The sequence below is a fragment of the Heterocephalus glaber genome, unplaced genomic scaffold, assembly GCF_053883595.1.
Source record: "Heterocephalus glaber isolate CG9 unplaced genomic scaffold, H.glaber_assembly_v1.0 deba00001613, whole genome shotgun sequence".
NCBI lineage: Eukaryota > Metazoa > Chordata > Mammalia > Rodentia > Bathyergidae > Heterocephalus > Heterocephalus glaber.
In genome coordinates this window covers 1,606,114-1,611,921 of record NW_028258384.1, presented here as the reverse complement: position 1 = coordinate 1,611,921, position 5,808 = coordinate 1,606,114, and the positions used below count along the sequence as shown (strand labels likewise).

The following is a 5,808-nucleotide window of genomic DNA, read 5'->3' as shown; positions in this document are numbered from 1 at the left end:
ATCAGTTTTTTATATTCATATGCTTCTCCATACTAAATTCACTAAACTAAATGGTTTACCTTGTAGAGGTAATAAACAGGAATTAACTGACAAAAATGGTCCTCCTATCTTCTTCACCAGGTTCCCAAAGCTTGGGTAATCTTCCTTTGTCCTTCAACCTTGCTTCTAATCTCTTTTTCTTCATCTATTTCTCTATCTTTTCCAGTTATCCCTTTTAAATTTTCTCCCCTAGGGGTAAAATCATTCTATTGAGGGGATATTTACTACATATAATTTTCTGGTTTGTTGTAGATTTTGTTATATAAATCTTGTTTCTATGGTTAAAGGTAGCAAATTAGTGGTTATCATAGTTTGTCATTTTTCTAGGCTGTGCTTGATGCTATTGTTATTACTGATTATACTCCTTTAGTCAAGATGACATAGTTGTTGTGATCAGTTGTTCTTCCTTGTATGCCAATACCAAGATTGTCTGGGGGTCATAAACAATACTATAATCCAGTACCGAAGAAATGGGTATTAGACCAAATAGGGAGAAACTTCTCATTGATAATAAATTGAAGAGGCTAGATCTCAAAATGTATACAAAAGCCAAAAGCCATCTACAACTAGATAATTTGTCTGAAAAGTATCACAATACCAGTAATAAAGCTAGCTAAATATAAGCAATTTACAAGCATCATCAAAAAAAAAATTTTTTTAAATAGAAAATGTGGAGCCATGGAAAAAAATTCAACCCCAAACCTCCAGCTTATCCAAAGCAAATCTAGAGGGCAGTGGGATGGAAGAAATGAAAAGCCACCCAGCTGAACTTTCTGAAATGATAGCAATGGAAGTAACAAAAGGGATCAATGAGGCTCTAGAAAAAAACAAATCAGAAATAATTTCTCAGATAACTAAATAACATAAGAATGAACAAAATCAATGAAAAATTAGAAGAAGGCACAAAGAACATTAAAAAAAACCTGTCTACAGGGCCGGGGATTTAGCTCAGTGATTCCGCTGCCTGCCTCACAAGCACAAGGTTCCTAGTTTGATTCCCCGGTACAAAAAAATAAATAAATAAATAACTGTTTAGAAAAATAATGACAGAAAATTTACCAAGTATGGAAAAAGAATTTGACATACAGATAACTGAAGCATATAGAACTCCAATTAGACATGATCCATGCTCAGAAAAAATCTACATCAAGGCATATAATAGTCTAGATTCCAGAAATTCAACTCAAGAACATATTAAAAGCTGTTGGAGAAAAGAAACAAATCAAGCATTAAGGATAGCCCATCAGGATTACAACAGACTCCTCAGCACAAAACTTTCAGTCAAGAAGAGATTGTAGTACAGCATTTCAAGCCCTAAAGGAAAACAACCTCCAAGCTACATTGATGTTCCTCACAAAACTCTCTCAAAATTGATGGAGAGGTCCCTCGGATCCGGCCCCAGCCGGACTTGGAGCCAGAGACACAATGACTGCCACATCAACCTGACCCTGTGCGGCCCGCTGCCGCTGCCGCAGTGCTGGTCTCTCGCCGCAGAGACCCACGCCTTTCCCACAATGCCCCAAGGCAGGCCCCGCCCCCGCTCTTCTGGAAACGCACCAGGCCCGGGCGGCGCTTTCTCCGCGCTTCCAACCGGCGGCAGCGCCGCGTCCTCCGCCGGAGCTTGTCTCGCCTGCAGCAGTGTTGGAGAGTGGGTGCTCCCGCGCGCACAGCGTGAGGTCGCTGGCCGGGCCCAGCGACCAGCCTGGGGAGTAGCTGCCGGAGGCGACACCGAGAGTAATCTGTTTGGAGACGATTTTGTGATGCTTGATTCACCCTGGAAGGAGTGTGGACTGAAGTTCAAGGATTTGTGTATCTTACCCGCTGGACTCAGCACAGTGTCTTATGTTCACTTAAGTCAGAACTTGTATAAGAAGGAGAATGGGAGTCTGGCTACATAAAAAATGACTATATCAGAGACCTAAGAAGGATCAGTCTCTGTCTTCTGATAGTGTATATGGCCGTTTTAGTGGGCACAGATCAGGATTTTTACAGTTTACTTGGAGTATCCAAAACTGCAAGCAGTAGAGAAATAAGACAAGCTTTTAAGAGATTAGCATTGAAGTTACATCCTGATAAAAACCCTAACAACCCAAATGCACATGGTGATTTCTTAAAAATAAATAGAACATATAAAGTACTCAAAGATGAAGATCTATGGCAAAAGTATGATAAATATGGAGAGAAAGGACTTGAAGATAATCAAGGAGGCCAGTATGAAAGCTGAAACTATTATCGTTATAATTCTGGTATATATGATGATGATCCTGAAATCATAACACTGGAAAGAAGAGAATCTAATGCTGCTGTTAACTCTGGAGAACTGTGGTTTGTAAACTTTTACTCGCCGGGATGTTCACACTGCCATGATTTAGCCCCCACTTGGAGAGAATTTGCTAAATAAGTGGATGGATTACTTCGAATTGGAGCTGTAAACTGTGACGATGATAGGATGCTTCGCCGAATGAAAGGAGTCAACAATTATCCAAGCCTCTTCATTTTTAGGTCTGGAATGGCTGCAGTGAAATACCATGAAGACAGATCAAAGGAAAGCTTAGTGAATTCTGTCAACAGGGAATTTTGTTAACTCCATGCAAACTGCATTTGCTGCTGGTATTGGCTGACTGATCACTTTTTGTTCCAAAGGAGGGTATTGTTTGACTCCACAGACACGACTCAGGCTCAGCAGCATGTTGGATGGCCTTATTAATGTAGGATGGATGGACTGTGCCACCCAGGACAATCTCTGTAAAAGTCTGGATATTACAACAAGCACTATTGCTTATTTTCCTCCTGGAGCCACTTTAAACCACAAAGAAAAAACCAGTATTTTATTTCTTAATTCATTGGATGCTAAAGAAATATATTTGGAAATAATACATAAACTTCCAGATTTTGAACTACTTTCAGCAAAAACACTAGCGGATCGTTTGGCACATCATCGCTGGCTCATTTTTTTCTATTTTGGAAGAAAATGAAAATTCAAATCATCCTGAGTTGAAGAAACTGAAAACTATACTTAAAAATGACCATATTCAAGTTGGAAGGTTTGATTGCTCCTCTGCGCCTGGCATCTGTAGGGATCTCTATGTTTTCCAGCCCTGTCTGGCAGTATTTAAAGGACAAGGAACCAAAGAATATGAAATTCATCATGGAAAGAAGATTTTATATGATATACTTGCTTTTGCTAAAGAAAGTATTAATTCTCATGTTACCACACTTGGACCTCAAAATTTTCCATCCAGTGACAAAGAACCATGGCTTGTTGATTTTTTTGCTCCTTGGTGTCCACTATGTCGAGCTTTACTGCCAGAGTTATGGAAAGCATCGACACTTCTTTATGCCAAGCTGAAATTTGGTACCCTAGATTGTACAGTTCAAGAAGGACTCTGTAACATGTATAATATTCAGGCTTACCCAAGGACAGTGGTATTCAACCAGTCCAGTATTCACAAGTATGAAGGCCATCACTCTGCAAAGCAGATCCTGGAGTTCATACAGGATCTTAGGAACCCTTCAGTGGTCTCTTTTACACCCACCACATTCAGCAAACTGGTTAAACAAAGAAAGCATTGATGAGGTCTGGATAGTTGATTTCTATTCTCTGTGGTGTCGGCCCTGTCTAGTCGTGATGCCAAAATGGAAAAGAATGGCCTGGACATTAACTGGACTGATCAATGTGGGCAGTGTAGACTGCCAACAGTATCATTCTTTTTGTGCTCAAGAAAATGTTCAGAGATACCCTGAGATAAGATTTTATCCCCAAAAATCAAATAAAGGCTATCAGTATCATAGTTACAATGGCTGAAATAGGGATGCTTACTCCCTAATAATCTGGGGTCTAGAATTTTTACCTCAAGTGTCCACAGATCTGACACCTCAGAATTTCAGTGAAAAGATTTTACAGGGGAAAAATCATTGGGTGGTAGATTTCTATGCACCTTGGTGCAGACCTTGCCAAAATTTTGCTCCAGAGTTTGAGCTCTTGGCTAGGATGGTTAAAGGAAAAGTGAAAGCTGAGAAGGTAGACTGTCAGGCTTATTCCTACATGTGCCAGAAAGCTGGAATCCAAGCCTATCCAACTGTCAAATTTTATGCCTATGACAGAACAAAGAAAAGTATTTGAGAAGAGCATATAAGTGCTAGAGATGCAAAAACAATTGCTGCCTTCATTTGTGGAAAATTGGAAACTCTCCAAAATCATGAAAAGAGAAACAAGGATGAACTTTGATGATGTTGAAGATGAAGAAAAAATGAAAAGAAATTGAAAAGAAAGAATTCTGAAAAATACCATCAGAAAAGGACACCTTTTAAGAATACTAACTGCATTTGTGGTGGAAGTTAATGAACGCGGTCTTGGACTCTTAAGAATTGCACTGCCTGAAATCTGTATAACATTGATGTAAAGGAAAGATCTGCAGACTTTTTCTGGAGAAGGACAGATCACAAATGTTTTAAGTTTTAGGGCTGGGGATTTAGCTCAGTGGTTCCAGCGCCTGCCTCGAAAGCACAAGGTCCCAAGTTTGATGCCCGGTACCAAAAAAAAAGTTAATACAAATGTTTTAAGTTTTATGGACTGTATTTGTTTCTTTGTCACATCTTTGTTGTTTTTAATGATTCTTTTAAAAAACAAAAAACCATTCTTATGTCAGGGTCATACAAAAACAGATCACAGGCCAAGTTCATTCCATGGGCCTCGATTGTTGCCCCTAGAAGTGTTTTGCTGTCTGGCTCTGCCATGAACCTGTTCACTGTGCACAGTGGAGTATTTCTGAGTAAAAAGGTGGAACTTGGTTATCAAAAACATGCAAATATGGTAAAATAGATAACATGCTTTCATACTGTTTTGTACTGAAGAAATTCTCCATTTTGCTTTAAAAGTTGAAGAGATTTTTTATTTTTTACAATTGAGAAATTTTGCAACAGTAAGTATAAAAATCTTACAGACTGCCTTATCACCCAGAAAAGCCAGAGGGGGAAGAATTCAGTGAGTAAATGGACCTCTAAGCTACTCCAACATAGCAAATAGAGTTCCGTATTTTTTATTTTTTTTGGCGGGGGGTACTGGAGATCGAACTTGGGTCCTTGCGCTTGCACAGTAGGCGGCAAAACCACTGAGGTAAGTCCCCAGCCCCGAGTTCTGTATTTTTTAAATGTGTGTGCATTTATTTTCTGAAATCGCTTTCATACTCGCAAGCACAAGGACCCAAGTTCGATCCCCGGTACCCCCCCCCAAAAAATGCAAATGAAATTGCTTTCATAAAAATTTTTCCACTGACAGTTCATTTTTTTGAGGCATCTTTCTAATATTTACATATTTACTCTCTGTAGTTTCTATTTATTTACATTTATTTTTCCATAGCTATGGTTTTTCCACTCCAATCTACTCATTCAAATAGGAAAAACAATTTTGTAGATTTATTTTACTATAGGTCATAATGATACTCTGGTTGTTGCTGTCACTAAAAATGTCAGAGGCTGCCTTTACCAGCTAAATGTTGACATAACTGTAGGTATTTTTATAAGAAAATCAAGCATATAAATCTAAAATGGGATCTTTTAGTTCCCAGGTTGTTCTGATTCAAAACATCACAAAATTTTTCTTTGGATTTCAACAAAGCTGCAAGTAACCTCTAGTTGTTTAGTTATAATTCAGAGTGTATGGAATGCTAAAAATGTCAACTTATCAAAAGAGGTTAATGAATAAAAACACTGTATTTTTCCAAAAAAAATTGATGGAGAAATAAGATACTTCCATGATAACACCCAAAG

At 38.6% G+C, this 5,808-nt stretch overlaps 1 pseudogene; it reads left to right on the top strand.

Annotated features, from left to right (window-relative positions):
* The first annotated feature begins 1,917 nt into the window (after positions 1-1,917).
* Positions 1,918-4,568, top strand: LOC101724643 (endoplasmic reticulum disulfide reductase DNAJC10 pseudogene; annotated as a pseudogene).
* Positions 4,569-5,808: the final 1,240 nt, after the last annotated feature.